We start from the raw sequence: 27,851 nt of genomic DNA on the forward strand, positions 1-27,851 counted from the left end.
CTTTATCTTCTCTGAACCATACAGCTCTCATCTATAAAATGTGTTTGCCTTGAAAATTCACATGGAACAGTTAGATAAAATGCTTAGCACACTAGCATTGTAATGCCAAGAAAATATAGTCGACCCTCTGTGTTCATGGAGGATTTGTTCCAGGGCCCCTGCAGATACCAAAATGTATAGATGTACAAGTTCCTAATATAAAGTGGCATGCTACTTGCATATAACCTATACACACCCTCCCATATACTTTAAGTGATCTCTAAATGCTTATAATACCCAATACAATGTAAATGCTATGTAAAAAGTTGTTACATTGCATTTTATTTGTACTGTTTTCATTATTGTATTGTTACTCTTTATTGTTTTTTTTTTTTTTTTTCCTTAAATATTTTGGATTGGCAGTTGGGTGGATGCAGAACCCTCTGAAATGGAAACCACAGGTGCAGAGGACCAATTACAGTAGAGCATAATTATTATGCTGATAATAGATTGAAATTAGGTAAAGTTTCTACTTAGACTTGCTTGTCTTTGCCTTCCTTGAAGCCTGATGTCTTTCCAAGAAGTGCAGGTCACTGGATTTTAAGCCACACAAGTAAACAGAGATACTTTGAGACTGGAGAGCATGGGTGTTCATAAATATTATCTTGGACTATAACATGCCTAGTTTAGTTAAAGATGAATTTACGTGGTATTCTAGTTACTTTGGATGAGTCAAAGAATATGAACCCATTCTCTGCCCACAAGGAGCTTGCTGATGAATTTTAAACATTAGGAAAATATGTATTAATGGGAAGTCAAGCTATGTTTCAGAATTTATTTAAATTTTCTTTGAAGTTTTCTTTCACAGTGCCTAAAGGAGCAGGGTTAAAGCATAAAATGTCTCATCTCGACCTGTACCAAAATTGGAGTCAAGATTTGTAATATTTTTCAAATGAATAAAATTTTGGGTCTATATTAATGTATACTGTAAAATGCAACCTATAAAACACTTTTTGAAGAGAAATTAAACTCTATTCAATAAGACATAAAAATCCCATAGTCTGTTATAGTTCTTTGGCATCATACAGAAATACATGACACTCAAGTTAGCTGAGAGTGCACAGTTGGTGGAGAACAGATTCTATTACCATGGCAACCGATTTGAGATTCACAAGGTATGTTTTAACCTAGGCTCCTGACTTGGGAATGAATACAAGCAAATCATTAGGTAACTAAATTGCTGAAACAGCACGTGAGAAGTGCAAGTATATTTAAGGAAAAATCTCTCTCAAATCTAAATTATCATCTGTCTATGGTGAATCAGAATAATACCAGCTTGCATTCAGCAGTGATTTCTATTTCAAACTGTTCTGTGTAAAGGTTTGGTTCTTTCCTTTCATCTAGATCTATAATTATATATATATATATTTGAAATTGTTACTTAATTGCATACAATGTGACCAAATAATTTCCTTATCTATAAAATGAAGGGGTTGGAATAGATGGTGTTTCAACTTCCTAATTAATGAGGCTAATGACATGGATGCTGTTGGTTTATGATCCCAGCAGTGGTTTTGTGGGGCCTCTTAAATTCTTCCTCAATAGTCTGAAAATGCTTTTTTCTCTTGGTTATTTGCAATGTGGTTAGGCATGGAACAATTTACAGACAAGTGTGAGATACCTGTTCAAATTACCTGAAGCTAAAAAAAAGGACAATTATTGGAAACATACAAACATTAGCACATGAACTTCAAGGCAAGAAAATGCTCCCATATCTTAATAATGGCTGGAATTATAATCAAAAAGTTGTTGGCAACTTCGCAGCTTCTCTCTCTCTTCATCATCATCATCACTTCTCTACTTTTCTTTCTACATTTGCTTTATTATTTTTTCTCTGGTGGCAACTTTCTTTGCTCTATATGCATATGGGCCCAACATAACTGCCCCACACTCAGATCTACATTATACTCTAGTTTAGGTACTTAGTAGATATTGTCTAGGACCATGATTTCCAGAATATTTCCTCATGAGATCCAGAGCTATGTATTCTTGAGATATACCACACAGGTACAGGTAAAAAGAAAAGAGTTTAGTACAGCTGCAACCATCCTTAAAGCATCCTTAAACCATCCCAAAACATATATATATATATATATATGTGTGTGTGTGTGTGTGTGTGTGTGTGTGTAGGCATGTACACACATACATATCCTCCTGTATTCACTAAAATAATATTTAAATTATTTAACTCCTTACACATTTTAGTTGTCACCTGAGATTTTTCATCACAAGTTTAATAGTTTCAAAAGATGTTTTCTGGCTAATTGTTTATGCCATATTGGCTTTTAATACATACCCTCTCCAATATGTTTGGCCATCATTCAATCCAATGAGGGACCAAATAGCACAAAAGACAAAGGAAAGAGTAATTTACTCATTTTTCTTCCTGCCTCACTGCTTGGGCTGGGACCACTTATCGCATCTTCTCCTGCCTTCGGGCTGAATTCCACCACTGGCTTTCTTGACTCTCCAGCATGCAGATGGCAGTTTGTGGGACTTCTCAGCCTCCATAATTGCATAAGCCAATTCATACTAATGATGTATAAATAGACCAATATCTAACTATCTATCTATCTATCTATCTATCTATCTATCTATCTATCTATAAATACAATACAATATACATATATTCCATTGGCTCTGTTTCTCTGGAGAACTCTGACTAATACTGATGATAGACAAATGGATATGGTAGGTAGGTAGATAATGAAGAGACACATAGATGGCCCAAGGCAGGAGCCTTGTCATGAATCTGTGGAGAAGGAAAATTTCTATACTTTTCACTAACATGCTGACATTTTTTTCGTTCTCTTGGATCTCTTTCTTAGCAACAATGAACTCTGACATTTCCGTTTGTTTAGTGCTTGCATTATTGAGACCTAAGGGCAATGAAATCTGAAAGATTCATTGCACGCAGGAAAATGCTATTCTTCATTTAGAGCACGGGGAAAAAGCCATTTTGAAAGGGAGGGGTAGTTATGGAAAATTAGAAGACAATATACTTTTTTCAGCAATATCACTTTTAGGAAAGACTGCATGCAGAAGCTCAGGATCTGGAGGTAAATTTCCCTAAAACCATGCATGACTGTATAAACCATGGAAAGCCTGCATGTGGATAACTTCATCATGCAACTTGCTCAGTTTGAAGAGTGATTTTTGGACTCTGCCAGTGCTTCAGATAATACGGTCTACGGATAAAATGTTCTGGAAACATGTGGGATACTTACTTTGAAAAACAAAAAAGATATTATAGACCCAGCTTCAAATCTAATGGTGAACTCTGGAGGTGTGGCTACAGAATTAGGGTTAAAGATCTCCAGGTGATTTTGATACATATGACCTTCTAGATCATTCTTTTGGAAACACTGTTCTAGTTCAAACAACAAAGGAGCAATAAAAGGGAACTTTAATATAAAGATATATATATATATATGAACTTTAATGTAAACAACAAAAGAGCAATAAAAGAGAACTTTAATAATTTCCCTACCTCTCAACATACATAAAAGGAGATCAAGTTCATAACTCCTAGTAATATTTCTCAAATCTCCCATTCTTTCTCCCCAACTCTATCATGCCCAACATTCCCACTGCCATTACCCTCCAAAAAGCAAACCAACCAGCCAAACATCCTCCACTCTACCCTCCACTCCTGATTATGTGGATTGATCTCACAAAGCCCATCTCCTTCTTCTCTCACCTCTTCCTACCTTTTTTGTCTCCCACTTCTGTGCTAGGTCATCAAAAAAATACACTAGAATAATGAGATCAAATACAGATTTGCTGCTATGGGCAGAAGACAGGCAGATGCTTTGATGCAGAGAATGTGGAATTTGATGCCTTTTTCCTGGCTCCTATAATCTCATTGGCTGGAGAGAAGCTTCATGAAAGAGGTGTTTCAGGGAGTCTGCATAACATGTGCAAAAAATAATAATATACGCTAAGTCGTAGTCTTACTATACCTTACTTACTGCCCTCCACACTCACACATAGCTCCATGAACTTGTGAGAGAGGGTTTTGGTGCTACACAAGCTCCATGGCTTGGGTTTCTGTCACTTTGATCAGAGCAAAGTGCAGAGAGAAATAACTTTTTTTTTTTTTTTTTTGAGACGGAGTCTCCCTCTGTCACCCAGGCTGGAGTGCCGTGGTGCGGTCTCAGCTCACTGCAAGCTCTGCCTCCCGGGTTTACACCATTCTCCTGCCTCAGCCTCACTAGTAGCTGGGACTACAGGTGTCCACCACCAAGCCCGGCTAATTTTTTCTATTTTTAGTAGAGACGGAGTTTCACCGTGTTACCCAGGATGGTCTCCATCTCCTGATCTCGTGATCCGCCCGCCTTGGCCTCCCAAAGTGCTGGAATTACAGGCATGAGCCACCGCGCCCTGTTGAGAAATAATTTTTTAAAACTCAGTTTAAAAAAAAATTGAGTTCATCTATATGTGAATTGGCAGAGATACCTTCTGAAGAATAAAATAGAATGAAAAGTTAGGGCAGGCTGGGTTCTCTGGAAATGTGTGCAGAAATGTGTGGGCTGCAAGAGCTTTGTCAGGGTCAAAACTGGTGAAAGAAATGGGAGATAGAAGGATTGGATAAAGGGAGAAATTTAATTGCCATGCAGGATTGACAAAGCCTCGGCCGACCCTCCTGGGACCTCTGGGTTTATGGATGGGCAGTTTCCCCATTTTGGCTGAAATTGCCAGGTCTTTATATCCTCATTTCTCTCAGTCACAGAAGTGGACCTCCCTGGGAAAGAGATGACCTAGGAAGAGATTGGTCTCCAGAGCTAAGGCTGACCCTGTGAATGGGCTCACTGCTAAAGATTGCCTGCTGACCACGCTCCCCTCAACTTGGGAGCCTCTATGAAGGGGAATGTAGGTCATCTCTGTCTAAGTCTATCTTGGAAATGAGAAGTGAAATAAAGAAAGAGGGAGAAAGAAAAGTAACAGTGGTTTTGAAAATGAAAAGATAGAAGGAGCTTTCTTTGGAAAGGGGCATGAGAAGTGGAGAAAAAATAGCTGTTATGCTAGAATGCCTTCAACTTTGGGGAGATAGATGGTGAAACAAAATTCTAGGGTATTCTGTGCTTTATTCAATTAAGTCTCCTATCAGCATTTTTAAAGAGAATCATTATATTCAGAATAATTGTGTCTCCCAACATTCATACGTTAAAACACTAAAACAAACCCCACCAAATGTGATAGTAGTAGAAGTAGGACCTTGTGGAGGTAATTAGGATTAGATTGGGTTATGAGGGGAGAGCCATTGTGAATAAAATTAGCGCCCTTGTAAGAGTCGTGAGAGAGCTTGCTTCCCCCATCTACTCTCTGCCATGTAAGGATAGGATGAGAAATTGGAAGTCTGCAACCCAGAAGACGGCTTTCACCTGACCATACTGGAACACTGATCTTGGACTTCCAGCCTCCAGGACAGATATTTAAGAAATAAATAACCATTGTTTTTAAGCCACCCACTCTCTGATAGTTTTGTTGTAGAAGCCTGAGCTAAGACAAGACTTAAGTAAACATTTCGATTCCTTTTTAGTTCTTGTTCCGTCTGCAATACTGGGAATAGGCTGAATTCAAGTTTTCTGTGAGTAACAAAAGGATTGTCATTCCCTTATTTAAAACCCTTCTGTGACTTTCCATGATCCTCGAGATACACACTTACCAAAAGGACAAACAAGACCTTGCCTTTAGTGGACTTCACTCTCCCCTCTTCACCCTTCCTCTTATAGGAGGGTACATTCAAGCTACATTGTAAATAACTAGCTGGTATGTACACATCCTTCCAACTTTTCACACATACCTTTTCCTCTGTTTGAATCACTTGTCTTCACTTAGCTTCCTTTTCCAGAAAGTTTCAACTTAAGCGCCACTTTCTCAGAAAGCCTTCCATAATGCCAACACCACAACTGTACTCTCCATCACAACTATATTTTTCTTTCAAAACATTCATAATATTCCAAATTATTAATTTATCTTAATTTCTGTATTCCCTAAGAGGCTGAAAATTTGATGAGGATAAGGAAGTATCTGTTTTTTTCATCACTGCATCTCAGTGCTTCATGTGGGAAAGGAAGGTTTTAATGGTGGAGTTATCAGTGATTAGCAACAGATCATGGTAGAGAATTCTAAAATGGGCAGCTGTGATACTGAAAACAGAATGAAATTATTGGTGGTATCTATAGATTTGGAATAAGAGTAATTATTATTATAACAATGATAATAATAGTAAACACATCAATTATACAGCATTCCATGCACAGATCTAAGTGTTCTAGACACATTATTTTGTTTCTTGCAATAATGTGATGCAGTAATATGAGATGGGAATCATTATAGCTACATGTTTCAATTGCAGGAACTAAAGAACAGAGAGGCTAAATAACCTATCCAGTGTCACACACTTTGCAAGTATTAGAGCCAAGGATATGGACTCAGGCAGTATGGTTCCCAAAGCAACACTCTCAGTATTCAATTCTGTCACTTTAATATTTGAGTTTGACATTAACAATAATAGAAGTGGGTCTTTATTAGGATTTTTAAATCAAAAAAGTGGAGAGTATGTAGTTCTATAATTTTCCTGGTGAAAAGTAAACTTCCTCCTCCATCCTCTCTTATGTCAGCTGAATGGGCACCTACCAGGTACTCTGATCAAGTGTTAGCTGTTTCTGCCTACTTTCTGTTAGCTATTTAGCTGAGGGAATCTACAGAAAGTAATGATGATTTAACAGTGTCTTTTGAGGTTACATAATAAAATAGTAAAACAATTAAAGGCATGGACTATAGAAGAGTTGGACTTGGGTGAAACTATCACCTACTTTGGAGCAAAAAGTTTTTGAACCTATTTGCACATTTGTAAAAGGAAACATTCATCATATCTTACTTAAAAGGATATATGAAGGACAAATAAGCATAGTATTTGCTGCAGAACAAATAAATGACACAGAGAAAAAGTCCATTTTATTTCTTCACCCTCATCCCAAAGTTTTCCATGCTACCTCTTGTATCAACTTATAACTTCCTTATAAACCAATAGTAGCTAGTTTGGTTTATGCACACTAAGTCAGATAATAAAAGTTGAACAAAATTTATCCAATGCATTATCACTATGAATTTACTGGCTTATATTCAAGATTATAATAACTATGCATTGCCTTTGTAATACTTTTATGCCCAGGGCTAATGTAATTAAGGTTGTCATAACCCTGTTTGTACATTTATACTTGATTGCATATTAATGTGTGTAACTTTGAATTATACCAGTTCCTAACGGGTTTTAAAATATTTTAGTATTTTGTGCCATGAGTCCTTTATTGTTTTCTCAGCTCTAATCTAGTCTAAGGGCAACTATTTTCTCCCATCAGCACCCATAGCATACACTGCTAATCATCAAAGTTTTCTTTCCAACTGAGCCTCTACAGGTCCTCCAAATCCTTCTCAAACAGCCAAACACCTGATCAGAGTTGGCCTGGGAAACATTTGTCACTCCAGGAATGAGAAATCAGAAAAGTGATGTTAGAACAAGCTAAAGAAAAAGGGAGGGTTAGTGAAGTTTTATGAAAGAGGACTTGAATTATAAAAGCAATGCAGATAAGAAAAATAATTCATCTTAGTATTCTGATTCAGTCTGTAACACCGTATTACATTTTCACTTTAAATTATGCCATCCTGTTTTCTGTTTCCATAGTTATATCTCCAATGAGGGAATAAAATAGGTTTATATTAACTTAATATTAAATTACTATTCATGTGGTTTTACCTTAGCCAAATCAATTTCATCTTTTATTTCCACCACATGTAAGGATACTCATTACAAAAGATGGGGGAGAAAAGGGAACATGCCTAACTTGCTCCCACTAATTTCTAAGGACCTTTTAAGCAGGCAGTTCACACTTGTAAGAGCATTTGAATGTGGGAAGTAATGGATAGAAGGAAGGAAGGAGGAAGTAGACAAAATCAGGGACATTGGGAGGGGTAGATACTGAAGATTTTAATTCTGTGCTTCTTAGTATATTGAGGATCTCACATCTTTCTGAAAAGTTGATGAAGGCTATCAGCTCTCACTCCAACCAAGTCACTGCCATCAATACTTTAAAGTTTTGTATACATCCTCACTGACCAATAGGGGCACCCATGGATAACAACATAATCACTCCTGCATTAGCTAGATGTGGCTTTCTAGAAGATGAAATTAGATTACTCACCAACATTAAAACAAGGGTATAATTTTTCCCATGACCATAGTACCTTATGCACATGTCAGATTCTAAGTAAACCAGAGGGTTCCCCAAATTTCCATTCATAATTTTAGAGCATCATTTCCACATTTTAACTATTTGCCTACCGCTTTCATGGTTCCACTTATATCTGTATAAAATAAAATATTTAAATCATTTAATATTTTAAAATTCAATTTCTAATAGATAATTATTGTATACATTTTCTATTTCTATAGTAAATGTAATATTAATATACCTTTTATATAGATGTTTCTATAGTGATCTGTCTTATAAATTATAATGTATTACCTCCACTTCAGAGATGTAGAATGTGAGATCTGAACACTGAAATAACTTGGATAAGTTCTCACTGCTAAGACGTGGAAGAAGTAAGATTCAGGTACAGGTCTGACTGGCTATAAAGTTTCTGCTCTGAGTTAGTGAGTTTGTTATTTGTTAGGCTTTTATTAGGCTATAAAACATTAAATATAAAGAATGTGGACAGACTTCACTAATAAGCTGGCTTACTAATAAATTGGCTATATATTTGATATATATATATAATATGTATATTATATATTAAAATACATATAAGATATCATCAGAATAATGATATATAGCATCGAGTTGATATATAAACCCGTAGACTTGGAATAAAGAATTAAAGTGAAACTTAGAATATATATATATATATATTTGGATATTATAAGAAAGTTAGGAGAAGGTCTCATAAGCATGTTAAAAAATGGCTGAGCTTAGGTCATTTATTTTGAAGCTTTTTGATAGGAGTGATGGGTCTGTCTGTTTTTTTTTTATTTGTTTGAATACTGATTGATTAGAAACAACCTTTCCCATATTAGAATACATTCTGGTGAAAATGTCAGTTAAAGTGTTCTGCTATGCCTTGGGAAAATAATTGACATATCACTGATGGCTGGCCAGTCAGACGCTATCTGTCTGAAGAAATGTGAAAATGAGTGGGTTAGTGAAAAAAAACTTGAAAAATGCTTGGACGTAATTCATTTCATTGCACACTCCCTAAAAGATGTCTATTACCTCCTATACCTCCACCCAGTACTTTTCTGGCCCTAGCTAAAGCTGGGATCATTAGATGTCCCTTCCAGTCTAAGAGCTCTAAGATATACCATCAATAAAGTATTCATCTGCTTCTGTTGGCTAGGGTCCGTTTCTAGTAGCTCAAATAAGAATTTTAAAAGACGTTACTCTTGTTTCTAAATTTTCCTCCAGAAGGATCAAACTAACTTACATTCCCATCAATTATATATGAATGTGTTAAGGTAGTATAGTATTCTAAAGGAAATAGCGAAGACTATCCAAATGACAAATGGGAACTGGCAATGTTTTCATCTGAATTTGCTTTACAGAAACAACATTTTCTCTTCTTTCATTAAAGCAAACTGATTCTTGGCTTGCAGTTAATATCACAGTAAATAAATGACACTTTTACCTCAAAGTTAGAGAATTCATTTTTCATGGGATTATAATTGCCTTAGCAAAAACAAATATCTTGATTATGTTCTGTGAACATTTTCTTTATAACAGTGTGCTCAGATCTCCTTTGAGTCGCTTTGAAACTTGTCCAATCTTGCCAGCAATTGATCATCAACTAGATGTTTCTGTGAATAAACATCCAATTTACTGCAATGATTTGCAGATATAATTGTAACTGTCTCTGTATCTGTCTTTATTCAATTGCATATAGCAGCAATGAATATATGAATGTAAAAATAGCTATGTATATATTATTTTAAATGGTGATTAGAAAGCAAATCACCTGTAAAGCTGATGGAAAGATTGCTACCCTCTTTTGAGCTTGAAAATTCTTATTTATGTTTAGTGTTAAATTTAAATGTGAAAAAAACACAAAAGGATTAGCCAAAAAAATACACAAGCAGTGAGCTATGAAGATGACCTGGTCACTGACACTGAAACTGACGATGAATGTTAAAAGTAGATTAAAGTATTTCCTTCCTTGGGAATGAAGACAGAGAAGGAAACCTGTAATTAAAGCATTTGTGTTGTGGGTAGAGGAGTCTCTAGCAGCAGTGGACCTTACAAAATAAACAAGTTGACTGATTCAGCTCAAAACAGATGCTGTTCAACAAAGGGAATGTTTTTAGCATTATGAGAACTAGATAAGTTCTCATGATTGTTGGTAGAAATCAGTACATCAGTTTGAAATGTTGGCAATATTCAGACGGAGGAGTGTACTTCCATTTCAACTGACAAATTTGAGCTTCAGAATCAACTATCCTCTGTGATCATTCCACTAGAAATATCACATTTGAGATAGCCAGAATGGAACAAAAAATTTATGGCGAATGATCATATGCAAATTTCTAAAGGGAAAAGACACTCAAAAGACATTTCTTCTCCTTTCATGTCACTCTACATACATGAATCAACTCCAACGAAAACCGGAAAATATTTATTGAACATTTATTAACTGCAAGGTACTGTACAAGAAACTGGAGATACAGTCATCAACAAGAGACTCAAACTGGCTTCCCTCTCTAGAAGGGAGGCACATAATATATTTGTGTGTGTACGTGTATGTGTGTATAATATTATTTCAGGAAGTTATATGGGCCACAAAGACTGTTAGAGCACAATAGATGGTAGATGAGACCAACTGAAAAAGCATGGTCAGGAATAAACTTTCTTAAGGTAACATTTAAATGAATTCAGGAAATTAGCAAAGATTTCCTTGACAAGGAAACAACAAATAAAAATGCTCGGGTATGGGAATAAGCTTGACATATTTGAAGATAAACATGGAGGTCTACATTTCTAAAGTTAAGTGGGAGAAGGGGAGAATAGTAGGTCATGATGAGAGGGAATTATGTAGGAGCAGAACATGTAGGGTCTTGTAGATCATGATACTGAGTTTGAATGGTATTTATTTAATGAATGGAGTTTAACAGTAAGCCATATGAGTCCTTTGATCATAGAGTCATGGTCAGCCATTTCCTTGGTTTCTACCATTTTCCCATTAGATAGAAGAGTCTACAAGAGTGTGGTGGTATTTCCCTTGTTCACTGTTTATGTTCCCGGTATCTAGCATTGTGTGTATGTAAAGCATTAAGCATACATTAAGCATCTGCAGAAAGTAATTGGATATAAATCTGGTTCCAAAATATTAGCGAAACTTCATGTTTTAGCTACACTTGGCAAAAATGAAGAGAAAACACTAAGGTAATTAGAACTTAGAATCAAATACATGTATTTTTAGCTAAATAGATGATTGGAACAGTACTTTCGTTCCCCACTTGGGCATGAGTCTTTTTTTTTTTTTTTCTATTTTCATAAGGGAAATCAAGCAAGATGCAAATGCTATCACTTCAGGCAGTGCCTTTGTAGACTAAACTTTGTCCTTCAGAGGCAGTGCTCACATTAATTAGAATAGACCAGCAGGGAATATTAGGGGCTTAAGATACTCTGTGAGTTTACATCATCAAAATGCATCAAATTGAATATTTGGCTTATTTCTCTTTGTGATAACTGAATCGTCTCAGCTTTTATTTAAGATAGCACATTAAATGCAGAGTAGAAGGACTTTGGTTCTCCTTGCAGTTTTTAGGCAAATATGAATCTAGATTTCCTCAACCAATATAGAAGATTTTTTATTAATTAAAATGAAACTATTGTTAAATAGTAATTCTATTTACGTGGCTGTGTGCTAAAGGTTGGGGAAACTTTTATTTTGATTCTGAATATTACTTCTACCTGAAAATTTCCTGACTCCCTAATTTTTATCCTAATAAAGTCATATATATTCTTTAAAATCTAGACCCAGATTAAATATCTATTGATATGACCACATTGGGCAAAATTAATTACCCAATTTTTATGTCCTCACTACCTTTCATTCACAAAATTGTCATATTTTTCTGAATTCATCAGATCACAAGTTCATCACCTCCACTTTGTTGAGAGCTTCCCTAGAGAATGGATTCAAATTCATCTTCTCCATCTCTTCAAATTTTAGCAAAGTCTGGCATGTGATGAGCTCTTGTAAAAGACTAAATAAAACAATACACATTGATATATTATTATGTATTTTCTAGATTGTGGCTCAGGGTTTCCAATTACCCTGGAAGCAGCACACTATCAGTTTGATGTTCAAAGATAATTTACAGTTTATCTCTAGAGATAAAATGAACACAGTTTAGAGAGGAGCAAACAAGTCAGTGTTTATTACAGAACTAGTTTTTATGTTGAACATATTGGCTGATCAAGTTCTGGAAGCCAAAGATAAATTTTTTTATAAGAGATAATATGAGGCACAGTGGCTTGTGCCTGTAATCCCAGTCACTCAAGAGCCTGATGCAGGAGGATTGCTTCAGGCGAGGAGCTCAAGATGAGTTTGGGCAACATAGCAAGAAAAAATAAATAAGAGAACAAAAATAAAAGAAGAGATGATATAGACTAGTCTATTAAAGAATGAAGCCAGGCACGGTGGCTCAAGCCTGTAATCCCAGCACTTTGGGAGGCCGAGACAGGCGGATCATGAGGTCAGGAGATCGAGACCATCCTGGCTAACACGGTGAAACCCCGTCTCTACTAAAAAATACAAAATCTAGCCGGGCGAGGTGGCGGGCGCCTGTAGTCCCAGCTACTCGGGAGGCTGAGGCAGGAGAATGGCGTAAACCCGGGAGAAGGAGCTTGCAGTGAGCTGAGATCCGGCCACTGCACTCCAGCCTGGGCGACAGAGCAAGACTCCGTCTCAAAAACAAACCAAACCAAACCAAAACAAACCAAAACAAAACAAAAACAAAAAAAAAAAGAATGAAAGAGTTGGATGCCTAGAGAATGTGAGTGCCAAAGAAATCTAACTAACTAGACCCATGGCCATAATTTATCATCTACAAGACTGGAACAATAATGTCAAATAACGTTTTTAATTTTATTTAGTGACAGGAAGAAAACAACCAAACTCCTTAATCTGGGGATGTTACCTTTATACTTACAAAGTGAACTTGATTTGGAGTAGAGGCTCCATATGATTAGATGGGAAAATTTTTAAAGAAAGTTTGAATTAATCATTCATGGAAGAGAGAAAGAGGGAAAGTGATTTTCACAGATTTTTTTCACAGCTTTTCCTTTTCTTTTTTCTCTCCATTACCATTTTTTTCTACCTCGTCTTCTCTACCCCTCCTAACTATTCATCTGGCTTGCTTTTTTTTCTAAAAAGTGCTGATTGGAGGAAGAAATATATAAGAAATACATAAAAGCTGAATATTGATCTCAATTGTCTACATGACAGATTCATATCAAATTACTCCAATAAAAATATCTAATATTCCCTTGAAATAGAGGTAAATTTGATTCAGAACAAGCTATACAACAAATTGGTAAATGAAAAAAAAATTGAGGAAACATTTTTTAAGAAAATTTAATTTTAATTTTTTAGATAACCTAGAGCTTTGACTTACTTTCACTTCACTAATGTGTCATCGTAAATTGCCTCACCTTTTTGCCTCTGACTCTGCTCCAGTACAAGGCTTAGCTGGCAATTGTAAAGAAGCAAGGAGAAGATTCTGATTTCTGCAGAAATGGCAAGTGGTCAAGGAGAAAGTCTAAGTACCGCTGTAGCCATGACATGTCAGTGAGGATTCGTGGGGTGCACTGTTCATGGCAGATGAATATGTGCACACTGAAGACTGGCCCTGAGGAGGGGCTGACGTCAATGCAGCATCTGCCCTTCTGCAGCATGCTGGGCCCTTTCATTACTGAAATAGCTCCACAGAGTGGCCTGGACTGGCCTGAGATACAGCAGCAGCTGTGTTATTTTCCTCCTTCCCTAAGATCACAAATGACTGCACTTATGAGAAGGGTCTGCATGGAAAAACAGATTTCTCTTTTGTTTTTCCCACTGAGTTAACTACAAACATCTCCACAAGGAGGTGGGGACACTTACTGCATGATACAGAGCATCCTCAAAGACTTGCTGAATTTAAAAGTATTGACTTAGGACTTAAGTACATGAAACTCTAAAAGGGTGTTGTGGGAGGCTCTTGGAATTTGATCTTCCTTTTTGTGATTCTTGATATATTAGTAAGTGTCGCCACCATCCAAGACAATGTTATATTAAAAGTACAGCACCTAGGACAAAAGCTTTTGAAGAGCTACTGAAAACATTTGAAATTGTACATAAAATTTACATATTCATATATAAACCCAGAAAAATTAAAATTATAATGGTTTAGTTAATTGCTCATGAATTATTTTATAACTAGCCAATTGCTCAATGCGAATCTTATATAGACGTAAAAATCAAAGCATAGATTTAACCTAATAAGGTTAAAATTGTAAGAAAATATTAATAATGGAATTTATAAGAACTCAATTATAAAAATGAGAGGATTCCACTTTGTTATAATTACTTATGATATTCAATAGGTTTGTAAGTATTTTGTAATATGCCAAGTACAATATAGGCTAAGGATACCCAAAGTGGAAAGGCATGGACTATGAGGGCACCAGAATTGTCCTAAGGTCCTCTATTTATGCAGAAATACTTATGAGTTCTTTTTCCTTACTACAGCATTCATCTATTTGCTTCTTTCTATTCCCATGCCACTAGAGTCCCCTTCACTGCTGTTTATCATCTGAATTCACTTCAATTTTCTGATAATGGTTCTTTCTATCTCCAACTGTGCCAACTCTTTTAGATCATCTCCACTGCAGCTTAGTGTAATCCACCATATTCTGACTCTGTTCTTCCCTCCAAGAAGCTCCCAGTGTGGTATGGTTTGGCTATGTCCCGAAACTTATCTTAAATTGTACTTCCCACAATCCCCACTTGTCATGGGAGGGATAATTTAATCATGGAGGCAGTCACTCTCATGTTCTTCTCATGGTAGTGAATGAGTTCTTATGACATCTGATGATTTTATAAGGGGCTTTTCTCCCTTTTGCTCAGCACTTCTCCTTACTGCCACCATGTGAAGAAGGGCATGTTTGCTTTCCTTTCCACCATGATTGTAAATTTTCTGAGGCCTCCTCAGCCATGCTGAACTGTGAGTTAATTAAACCTCTTTTCTTTATAAATTACCCATTCTCAGGTATGTCTTTATCAGTAGCATGAAAATGGACTAATACAGTAAATTGGTACCCGAAGTGGGATGCTGAAGTAAAGATACTTGAAAATGTGGAAGTAACACTGAAACTGGGTAACAGGCAGAGACTGGATCAGTTTGGAGGGCTCAGAAGAATACAGAAAAGTGTGGGAAAGTTTGGAACTCTCTAGAGACTTGAGAGTTCAGAAGACAGGAAGATGTGGGAAAGTTTGGAACTTCCTAGAGACTTGTTGAATTGCTTTGCCCAAAATGCTGATTATGATATGGACAGTGAAATCCGTGCTGAGATGGTCTCAGAGATAAAGAACTTGTTGGGAACTGGAATAATGGTGATTATTGCTATGATTTAGCAAATGGACTGGCAGAATATTGCCCCTGTCCTAGAGATATGTGGAACATTGAACTGTAGAGAGATGATTTAGGGCATCTGGCAAGAGAAATTTCTAAGCAGCAAAGCATTTAAGAGGAAGGAGATCATAAAATTGTGGAAAATTTCCAGGCTGATGATGTGAAAGAAAATAAAAAACCCATTTTGGGAGGAGAAATTCAAGCCTGCTGCAGAAGCTTGCATAAGTAATGAGGAGTTGAATGTTAATCAGGAAGACAATGCGGAAAATGTCTCCAGGGCATGCAAAAACCTTCAAGGTATCCCCTTCTATCAAAGGCCCAGAAGCCTTGGAGGGAAAAATGATTTCTTGGGCTGGGCCCAGGGCCTACTTGCTACATGCATCCTTGGGTCATGGTGCCCTGTGTCCCAGCTGCTTCAGCTCCAGCCATGGCTAAAATGTAGAGCTCAGGTCATTGCTTCAGAGAGTGCAAGTCCCAAGTCTTGGCAGCTTACACATGGTGTTGGGCCTGCAGATGCACAGAACTCAAGAATTGAGGTTTGGGAACTTCTGCCTAGATTTCAGAGGATGTATGGAAATGCCTGAATGTCCAGATAGAAGATTGCTGCAGGGGTGGAGCCCTCATAGAGAACCTCTGCTAGGGCAGTGCAGAAGGGAAATGTGGAGTCAGAGCCCCCATACAGAGTCCCCACTGTGGCACTGCCTAGTGGAGTTGTGAGAAGTGTCCCAACTGTCCTCCAGACCCCAGAATGGGAGATTCACTGACAGCTTGTACTCTACATCTGGAAAAGCCACAGACACTCAATGCAAGTCCATGGAAACAGCCAGAATGGGAGCTGTATCCTGCGAAACCACAGGGATGAAGCTGCTCAAGGCCATTGCAGCCCATCTTTTACATCAGCATAACCTGAATGTGAGGCAGGGAGTCAAAGGAAGTTATTTTGGAACTTTAAGGTATAATGACAGAGCTATTGGATTTCCGACTTACATGGGGCCTCTAGTCCCCCTTTTTTTGGGCCAATTTCTCTCATATGGAATGGCAGTATGTACCCAATGCCTGTAGACCCACTATTTCTATGAAGTAACTAACTTACTTTTTATTTTACAGGCTCATAGGTGGAAGGGACTTGCCTTGTCTCAGATGAGACTTTGAACTTGGAATGAGTTAAGACTTTGTGGGACTGTTGGAAGGGCATTATCATGTTTTGAAACGGGAGGACATGAGATTTGGGAGGGGTCGGGGTGGAATAACATGGTTTAGCTCTGTCCCCACCCAACTAAAATCTTGAATTATAGTAAGTTCCATAAGCCCCACATGTTGTGGGAGGGAGCCAGTTGGGGATAGTTTAATCATGGGGGTGTTTGTCCTCATGCTGTTCTCATGATAGTGAGTGCATTCTCACAAGATCTGATGATTTTATAAGGGGCTTTTCCCTCTTTTGCTTGGCACTTCTCCTTGCTATTTCCATGTGAAATAGGATGCATTTGCTTCCCCTTCTGCCCCAATTGTTAGTTTCCTGGGGCGCAGCCATGCTGAACTGTGAGTCAATTAAACCTCTCTCATTGATAAGTTACTCAGTCTTAGGTATGTCTTTGTTAGCAGTGTAAGAGTGGACTAATACACAGTGCTCTCAGAGTAAAATCCAACCTTTAAATGTGGTGAAAAATAGCCTCCAGGTTTTGGCCCCAGCTAAGCAACCTCATCTTTCTCAATCCCAACTATTGTCTTCTCTTCCCTTTGCCATGCAGAAACACTTTATCTTTTAACCATTTTGAACTTTTTGTAGTTTCTTAAGTAATGAATACTTTAATCTCCTTTGGGTTTTTGTGTATGTCATTCTTATTACTGGAAACTTTTTTCTGATTCCTTACTTCCACACTGCAGAGTCAATAATACTGCCTCATCATTAAGGTCTTAATTTATACATAATTTATTCTGTTCCCCCAAATAAGCTGGCTGGTGAGTTTATCAGCTCTCAAAGTTCTTTACCCTCCTCTCCCTGAGACCTCCTCTCTTCAGCTACAACACTTTTCTGATTCTTCTCTCAATGTTATACTCAGACCTCTTCTTTCACACTGTTTTCCTCTTTGGAAATTCCTAGCTTATTCTTATACTATTCAACTTTTATGCATTCTCTAAAATCTCTAATTCATACCACCTCCAAGAAGATGTTTCAGGTTACTCTTCTCCTCTGTGATAAATTTTATACTCAGAGTACATGATATATATTATCTGTTTAACTTACTCAACATTTACCATACACTTCTCTGAAATGTCACTGATGTCATTGTCAGATCTCATTTTTCAGTTCTGGTAATAACAGTTCTGGTATAAAAAGAAATACTTTGAGGGCAAATATATATGTGTGTGTGTATATATAAGTGTGTAAATATATATATGTGTGTGTAAATATATGTGTGTGTATATGTATATATGAGATACATGTACATACATGATACATGTATATATACATGTATATCTCATATATATGTGTATATATACTCATGTAAGTATATATACATGTATATGTATATATACACATATATATGAGATATTTATTGTTGAATGAACATGAGTGACAAATCGGAAGGAAATAATTTCCAGCAGAGAAAACAAATTATGACAAATTATTTTTTAAAACATTATAAGAAATGTCAAAAGAATTATGAATCTTTAATAAATGTGGTTTAGAGACATCAGTTTGGGCTACTTGCCATGAATTATTTTTTAATATATAATTTTAACTTTTATTTTAGATGTATGGGATACATGTGCAGGTTTGTTACATGAGTATATTGTGTGATGCTGAGGTTTGGGTATGATTGAACCCATCACCCAGGAAGTGAGCATAATACCTAAGAGTTTTTCAAACCTAGATGCCCTCCCTTTTTCCCTCCTTTAGTAGTCCCCAGTGTCTATTGCTGCCACCTTTATGTCCATGAGTACCCACTGTTTAGCTCTCACTTATAAAGGAGGACATGTGGTATTTGGTTTTCTGTCCCTCTGTTAATTTGCTTAGGATAATGACCTCCGACTGCATCCATGTTTCAGCAAATGATACGATTTGTTTTGTTTTCTGGCTGCATTGTATTTCATAGTATACACGTACCACATTTTATTTGTCTAATTCACCATCGATAGACACCTAGGTTGATTTCATGTCTTTGTTATTGTAAATAGTCCTGCGTTGAACATGTAAGTGCATGTGTCTTTTTGGAAGAACAATTTATTTTCTTTTGGATATATGCATAGTAGTGTGATTACTGGTTCAAATGTTAGTTCTGCATTAAGTTCTTTTAGAAATCACCAAAATGCTTTTTATAATGGCTGAATTAATTTGCACTTTCAAGAACAGTGTGGAGGTGTTCCCTATTCTCTGCAGACTCATCAGCAACTATTTTTGACTTATTTATATATATATATTTTTATATTTTTTTTCACAGCAGCCATTCTCATTGATATGAAATAATATATCTCTGTAATTTTAATTTGCCTGTCTCTAGTGATAATGATGTGGAGCATTTGTCAAGTATTTCTTGGCTGTTTGTATGTCTTCTTTTGAAAAGTGTCTGTTCATGTCCTTTGCCCATTTTTTTAATAGAGTTTTTTTTCACTTGTTGGATTAAGTTATTTATAGATTCTGGATGTTAGACCTTTATCAGATGCATAGTTTCCAAATATTTTCTTCCATTCTATAGGCTGTCTATTTCCTCTATTGATAGTTCTTGTTGCTGTGCAGAAACTCTTTGGTTTAAATAAGTCTCACTCGTCAATTTTTTTTTTGTTGTTGCAGTTGCTTCTGAGGACTTAGTCATAAATTCTTTCCAAGACTAGTGTCTAGAATGTTGGTCTCCTGGATTTTCTTCTAGGATTCTTATATTTAGAGCTCTTACATTTAAATATTTAATCCATCTTGAGTTACTTTTTGTATATAGTGAAAGGTAGGGGTCCAGTTGCATTCTTCTGCATATGGCTAGCCAGTTTTCCCAGCATCATTTAGTCCTTTCCCCATTGCTTGGTTTTATCTATAGCCAATATTGTTGGCTATAGGCATGTGGCTTTATTTCTCAGTTCTCTATTCTGTTCCATTTTTCTATGTGTCTGTTTTTGTACCAGTATCATGATGTTTTGTTTATTGTAGCCTTATAGTATAGTTTGAAATCAAGTAATATGACACTTCCAGCTATTTTATTTTTGCTTAAAATTGCTTTGACTACACTTTGGGAGGCTGAGGTGGGCAGATCACGAGGTCAGGAGATTGAGACCCTCCTGGCCAACATGATGAAACCCTGTCTCTACTAAAAATACAAAAATTAGCTGGGTATGGTAGTGCATGCCAGTAATCCCAGCTACTCAGGAGGCTGAGGCAGGAGAATTGCTTGAACCTGGGAGTTGGAGGTTGCAGTGAGCTGAGATCACGCTACTGCACTCCAGCCTGATGACAGAGCGAGACTCCATCTCAAAAAAGAAAAAAAAAAAAAATGCTTTGATCAGTCACCCTCTTTTTGATTATATATGAATTTTAAAATAATTATTTCTAATTCTGTGGAAAATGACATTGGTAGTTTGATAGGAATAGCACTAAATGTGTAGATTGCATTTCCATTTGTTTGTGTCATCTATGATTTCTTTCAGCAGTGTTTTAAAGTTCTACAAATTCTATGATTTTAGTAATAGTAGTACATAGTACTATGTAGTCATTCTATGATTTTTGTACTTTGGCTTTGTATCCTGAAACTGTCATTTACCAGTTCCAGGAGCCTTTGGGCATAGTCTTTAAGATTTTCTAGGTATGGAAATGTATCATCAGAAAGAGGAATAGTTTGATTTTATCTTTCTCTAGTTGGATGCCTTTTATTTCTTTCACTTGCCTAATTGCTCTGACTAGGATTTCCTGCTATGACTTATTGACTAAAATAAAATTGACTTTTGTGGGAATCTTACGAGGAAAAATTATCATACCAAACAAGTCAGTGCCCTGTGCTTGTCTCTGTATTCCCTTAGTTTGCACATAGCTTTGGTTACTTTAGACTCTTTATATCCAAAATTAAATGAATTAACATAATAAAACATCTGCTGATAAATTATCCGATTTGCCAGTGTTTTAACATTGAACACAGTATTGTGGTAATTGCCACCTGTTTTTGTATTTCTCATTCAGTAAAGTATTGTTGTAACTTTCAGTCTTCACGTTTTGTGAAGATGGCAAATAGTACACTGCTGTATTAAACAAACCAAATAAAGTAATTTAAAAAGCAGTTAATTAGCATCATCTTGACAGGATAGAACATAATAAATTCAGACACTGGAATTATATGTGTTAAAATCAATTCCTTTGGGTTAACACTTAAAAATATTTTCCGAAATAGTGAAAGAACAAGTTAAGATTTGAGACAGAAATCACAAAAGTCTGTTGTCACTCATAATATGCCAGCCTGAGGTTGTATTTCCAATGTGTCTTAAAACACAAAGAAAACACAAGCAGCAAGAAACAGAAAATGGAAACAAAACCGTAAAACAGAAAATAGCTCAACACGTTTTGGTTTCTTTGATTTTTGATGTTTTGTTTTGTCTTTACTGCATAACAAATAGTTGCATGCCTGAATTGTTCATACTGCTGCCAATTTTATTGATACTATGCATCACAGTCTTTCAAATCCTCACAATCAGCTTACTGGGGCCTTATCTAAGCATAGTGGCAGGCATAAGTAGTTGTTCACCAAATATTCATACTTAATTCCACACATAAAATGCAGCTGGGATTGGGCTGTGCCTGGCTAGCTAGGAGTCACATTTCCCATCTTTCCCTGCATCTAGATGGGACTAGTTTTGCCTAATGAATGTGAGCTACTGCTATGTGTTTCACTTGAACAAAATGTTGGTTAATAAAATGAAGCATGCCCTCTCTACACCCTTGTTCATGCCCCATCTGATTGCCAGACGCAAAAGATCTTAAGTTCCTAGAGATAGTGAACCCGTAAGATGGAAGAACTCTAGGCTCCTGAATTACCAAATGGAGACTGGCCAGGAGCACCTTCATGGAAGTTATGTGAGCAGGAAATACACTTGTATGTATAAATTACTCAAGTGTGGCAGTATATTTCTTAAAGCGACTAGAACTACCTTGTGGTTATTAACACTAGTTTGAAGATTTTGATAGTGTCCCCTGATATCCAGAGTTAAATTATTTTTCTTTGCCAATAAGAAAGTATGACTACATACTAGAAAGTATGATTACATACCAGAAAGAAGTCGTGCTAACCACCACAGTTCTAGAGTTAGCATTATTTTAAATCATTTTTTCAATCAACAAATGTTTTGGCCTTGGATATATTACCAACAGTTTATTGCCAACATGTGGAGAATAGAACAGAGTTAGGGGATGAGGAGCACAAGCCAATAACATTGCTTAAATTCCGAGATCCCGTTGTACCTAATGATAACTACAAATTCTTACATTCTCTTCCTCCTCCTCTCTGTTTCCCTGCTATTCTTCCTTTTCTTCTTCCTCTTATTTCCTAAGCTGGTTTGAATAGAACCAACTAACTTAAATTATGCCAGGATATATGAAGACCTATAAGGCAGGTAAAGGAGTTTAGCTTAGTTACAATTAGGCATGGAAAGCAAAACTCATTGCCACTTTAAAAAGAGGAATATTTAAATATACAATTAGGCCACTCGAGGAAATACCTATTATATGTGAAGTCATCTTAGTAAAATGTCCCAGCAAAAGTTTTAGAATTAGCAAAATGAACTTTATAAAAGTTGTTGAAGCATAGCAATGCTTCACGGAAATATGTAGACTTATTAATAGTTACATAACACTGTATGCATGCTTTAATTAAAAGCTGAGTAAAATATAAGTGCTGAGGCATTTGTTTCATGAAATATAAATGAGTTACAGTCAAAAGCTTCTTTCATTCTTTTCCATTTTTTTAATGACCTACATATTATAAACCAAAAATAAATTCCTCTTAGAACCTAAGCCTAATGGACAAAGTTTGATCACTTTATGTGGCATTTTACAGCTAACTTTTAATTATGACTCAAGCAGCAGTCGTGAAAGATTGAAGACTAATGTATACAGCCTTAAGCCATACCATAATAGGTTCTTACAGAAAAGCTAAATTTTCTCCAAGAATCATGATGAATAACATTTCACACAAATTCAAATAGAAGAAAGCAAAAGCAAAACACTTATACCTTGAATATGACTTATGCCAAGCCTTCTGTCATGGTAAATCACAGGCAGAAATCTGAGTAGCAGGGACACAGATTTTCCTAGCTAACTGAGCCTCCTCCTCCTGCTTCATATGAAGCACTGATTTACTGAATGTTCAAGATGGTTTATTCAAAACCTGTTTCAGATATAATTATCATCAAAGTCAGTACTTTAGATATTAAATCTATCATATACAAACAATATTTCCATGAGGGATTATAGACTGCTACACTTGGAACATTTGCCTTATTGGTAAATTTCACTGAACCACCTCAGCCTCCAAATATGATTTGAAGAACACCTTATTAAAGGCTCATTCTTTAGGGAATCTTCCTCACCTCCATCCTTCAACCTTGACAAAGACTTTTCCCTATACTTATTTCCCAATTTTGACTTCGGTTCTAGTTTGTCTGTGTTCATATTCTTGAACTTTAGCTAGTAGAATAATCTTGTAAGTCCAGGTACCCTCAGGAGGTAGCCATTGGTTTTGCCATAGTCTATACTGAACACCTTTCCTCATCCCTGGCTTATAGAATGTTAACCCAGGCTCATAGTTTTCAAGGAGGAACATTTGAGCAATTCCAGATGACTCTTAGATACAGAAACCAAACCAAAACTGGATTAGGTGACAAAGAAGAATCAGTGACTTGCATATCTTAACAACACAAAGGAAGGTAGCATGGTTTTCCAGCAAGGCCATATACAAGATCTCAGATAGCACTAACAGAACTCATGTACTGTATTTTTTATGACTTTCCTCCATTTTGGATGCACTTGGTCAATCTATTCCCACATGCAACACTCCAATACAGTCAGACTTACATGCAATCCTCTGAGCAGTTAGTCAGCATAAGAGAGTTTTAAAAGTAACAAATAATAGTTAATAGTTCCAGAAAAATGCAAAGATTGTTTCACTGTACTGGCTGACTTGAGTCATGTTCTCAACACACTGTGGCTAGAAGGGAGAACTTGCTGATTGGCCAGCACTGGCTCACATACTCATAATCAGAGCCAGAGTATTGATAATGAGAAATAAGTGGTTCCAAAAATTAAGGTCAGTGTGCTTTTATCAAAAGAAGGAAAAGTGGATGACGAGCAGGCAAGCAAATCAAAACAAAACGAATCAAATGTCCTTTATGTATCTGCTGTAATAGTGTAAGGCACACCTAACTACTCCTGTAACCAAAGAATTATTTCTACTCAACATGCTATACATGATCCCATCTAGAAATTACAGCAATTGCAATGATTACAAATGGTAATAATTTGGGGAGCTCTACATCACATACAACCTTTTCCTAACTGCAGTCTCTATGAACCTGGGATGATTAATCAAGATCTAAGTGTGTCTCTAAAGGGAAAATGATGATTGTATAGCTAATCCCGTGAGAAGCATTTCCAGTTTAAATAGCCCAAGTCATCACAGTGTCATTTTCCCAAAATCAAAGAGCCTATGCATCAATAGTGAGCTGAAGCCAAACTCTTCCTGGGAGACTAAATGCAGGAAAGGAATTGATTTTGTTGGGTTTCCCATTAACATTAATTACTACTCTTTGATGTGACTCAAATGCTTCTTGACAAGGATATGATCTACTTGTGGCAAGAAACCATTCATATTCAACTGTAATTCAGCTTGTTTTTCTCTGAGCTGTATATAGAGTGGTTACCAAAGTCCAGTCCAGTCACATTAATTGAAAATGTGTCACCTGACTCATGGGGACAGATATTGATATGGAATAATAGCTTTACATTATTTGTTTTTTTATCAAGAAGACATTTGATAAACTTAATGCATAATTTGAGAACACTGATTGGCTTTTAATGGAATAAAGTTAGGACACTATCAAATGAGTGCCTTGGACCACTGTAATAGGATGTGAAACAAACTAATGGGTACATAATATATAGTTTCATAAGATCTGGGACCTTTCCCTTTTTATCTATACTTATCACGATAACAATGCCTGGTAAATAATAGTCACTCAAAAATATTGGTGAACAAATAGATTATGGGGCAAAATAAAAGTAAAATTTTGAAGAAGTTCCAATTCTAAAACATATTGAATCTTGAGAAAAATTAACTGAAACTCAATTCCATCTACAATGAGAAAAAAAATAAGTAAATCAAATAGGTCACACAGCCAGAAGATTAATGAATTGAATCTGGGTATGTTTGATTCCAGAATCCACTCTATTGTTTTAATTCATTTTTTGTTTGTTTTTATTGTAGCACAAGCAAAGGTTTTATGTTTGAGGAGCACGAATTCTGCAGATAAACTGCAAATTTAAAATGCAGGATCCTCAGTTCACTACCAGTGTGACTTTGAAAAGGGAGTTGCTTAAATTCCCTGTTTAAAGTTCAATATCTGGTAACTGGAAATAGTATGATAATTAAATACACTATTTTAAAAATGATTATAAGAGTGCTTTACCTGCAGAAAATTCTACATATTTTTTGTTAAGTTTCAAAACAACTGTATTTTGAGAATAGAAAACACAAAACAGCCAGTATTCTAAAAACAGACAATTTTATCAAACATCACCCACAAGTATTTTAGTAGATTTTACTATAAATTAATGAGAAAGATAGGAATATATAAAATATTTCATGATCCCCATAGATCATAGTGATCTATAACATAGCAGAAGTGTCAGAGGGCCTTAAAACACATGGGCACATCTCGTCATGAATTGCTGCTCCCAATGATAATTTATTTCAGTTACTTAAGAGCTTCTTGGTATAGCTATTTAACTTCTTTGCATAATCTTAATTCGAATATATTTCTCCACAATATTTATTTGACATTGATGGTTACCTGAAGAATTTTATCTGATTATTTGAGCCTTCTGTTCTGAGACTTATCCTCATCTTACCTTCTGTACTTCACTCACAGGCCAGCCTTACCCTGATATCAAAACCAGACAGGCACACAAGAAAAAGAGAAAGACAAGAAAAAGAGGAAGCCAATATCCCTAATCAAAACGATGCAAAAATATTTAACAAAATATTAACAAACTGGGACAGGTGTGGTGGCTCACGCCTATAATCCCAGCACTTTGGGAGGCCATGGCGGGTGAATCATCTAAGGTCAGGTTTGAGAACAGCCAGACCAACATGGAAAAACCTCATCTCTACGAAAAATACAAAAAATAACCAGGGATGGTGGCATGTGCCTGTAATTCCAGCTCCTTGGAAGGCTGAGACAGGAGAGTTGCTTGAACTGGGAGGTGGAGGTTGCAGTGAGCTGAGATCACGCCAACTGCACTTCAGCCTGGATTACAGAGTGAGATTCTGTCTCAGAAAAAAAAAAAAAAAGAAAAGAAAAGAAAAGAAAAATTAATAACAAAATGAATTCAACAACCCGTTAAAAAGATTCACCATGAGGAACTGAAATTCATTCCAAGGAGGCGTCAACATATGCAAATCAATAAATGTGACAAATCAGATCAACAGAATCAAGAATAAAAACCATAAAATCCTTTCAATAGATGCTTAAAAAGCATTTAATAAGGCCAGGCGTTGTGGTTCATGCCTGTAATCCCAGCACTTTGGCAGGCCAAGGTGGGTATATCACCTGAGGTCAGGAGTTTGAGACCAGCCTGACCAACATGGAGAAACCCCATCTCTACTAAAATAAATAAATAAATAAATAAATAAATAGCCAGGCATGGTGAAACACACCTGTAATCCCAGCTACTCAGGGGGCTGAGGCAGGAGAATCAATTGAACCCGGGAGGCGGAGTTCGTGGTGAGCCGAGATGGCGCCATTGCACTCCAGCCTGGGCAACAAGCGAAACTTCATCTCAAAAAAATTGAAAGCTTTGGACTAAGATTTGAAACTTTCACCACTTCTATTAAAAATAGTACTGGAAATCCTAGCCAGAGCAATCTGGCAAGCTAAACAAAAGCCATACAAATTCAAATTAAAGAAGTCAAATTATCCTTGCTTGCAAACAACATGCTCTTATAGTTATAAAAACCTAAATACTCCACCAAAATACTGAGAATTAATAAATTAATTTAATAAAGTTGCAGGATACAAAATCAACATACAAATTCAGTAACATTCACATATGGTAACAGTGATCAATCTGCAAAATCAATTAAGAAAGCAATCCCATTTACAACACCTACAACAAACAAAAAACAAACAAACAAAAATCTTTGGAATAAATTTAACCAAAAAAGTGAAAGATCTCTGCAGGGAAAACTATAAAACACTGAGGAAATAAATTGAAGAGCATACACAAAAAATAAAAAGATATCCCATGCTCATGGATTCAAAGAATTAACTTGTTAAAATTTCTATACTACTCAAATAGATCTACAGATTCAGTGTAATCCCCATCAAAATTTCAATGATTTTCTTCACAGAAAAAAAAAAAAAAAACCCTAATATTTGTACAGAGACACAACAGTCCTTTAATAGTTAATCTCAAACAAAAAGAATATAGCTGGAGGGATCATACTACTTGATTTCAAATTTTACTACAAAGCTATTGTATTCAAATAAGCATGGTATTGGCGTAAAAACAGACATATTGACCAATGGAACAGAATAGAGAATCCAGAAATAAATCCATCCACTTATAGTCAACATATCTTTGACAAGCCACCAAGAATATACATTGGGAAAAGAACAGCATCTTTAATAAATGGTGCTGGGAAGACTGGATATCTATATGGAGAAGAATGAAACTATATTCCCATCTTTCACCACATGCAAAAAGCAACCCAAAATGGATTAAAGACTTAAATACAAGACATGAAAGTATAAAACTACTAAAAGAATGCATTGGGGAAACACTTTAGGACATTGATCTGAGCAAAGATGATTTGGGTAAGACTTCAAAAGTGCAGGCAACAAAAACAAAAATAGACAAATGTGATCACATTAAGTTAAAAGCTTCTGCTTT

Source organism: Rhinopithecus bieti, unplaced genomic scaffold (assembly GCF_001698545.2).
Source record: "Rhinopithecus bieti isolate Rb0 unplaced genomic scaffold, ASM169854v2 scaffold_15850, whole genome shotgun sequence".
Taxonomy (NCBI): domain Eukaryota; kingdom Metazoa; phylum Chordata; class Mammalia; order Primates; family Cercopithecidae; genus Rhinopithecus; species Rhinopithecus bieti.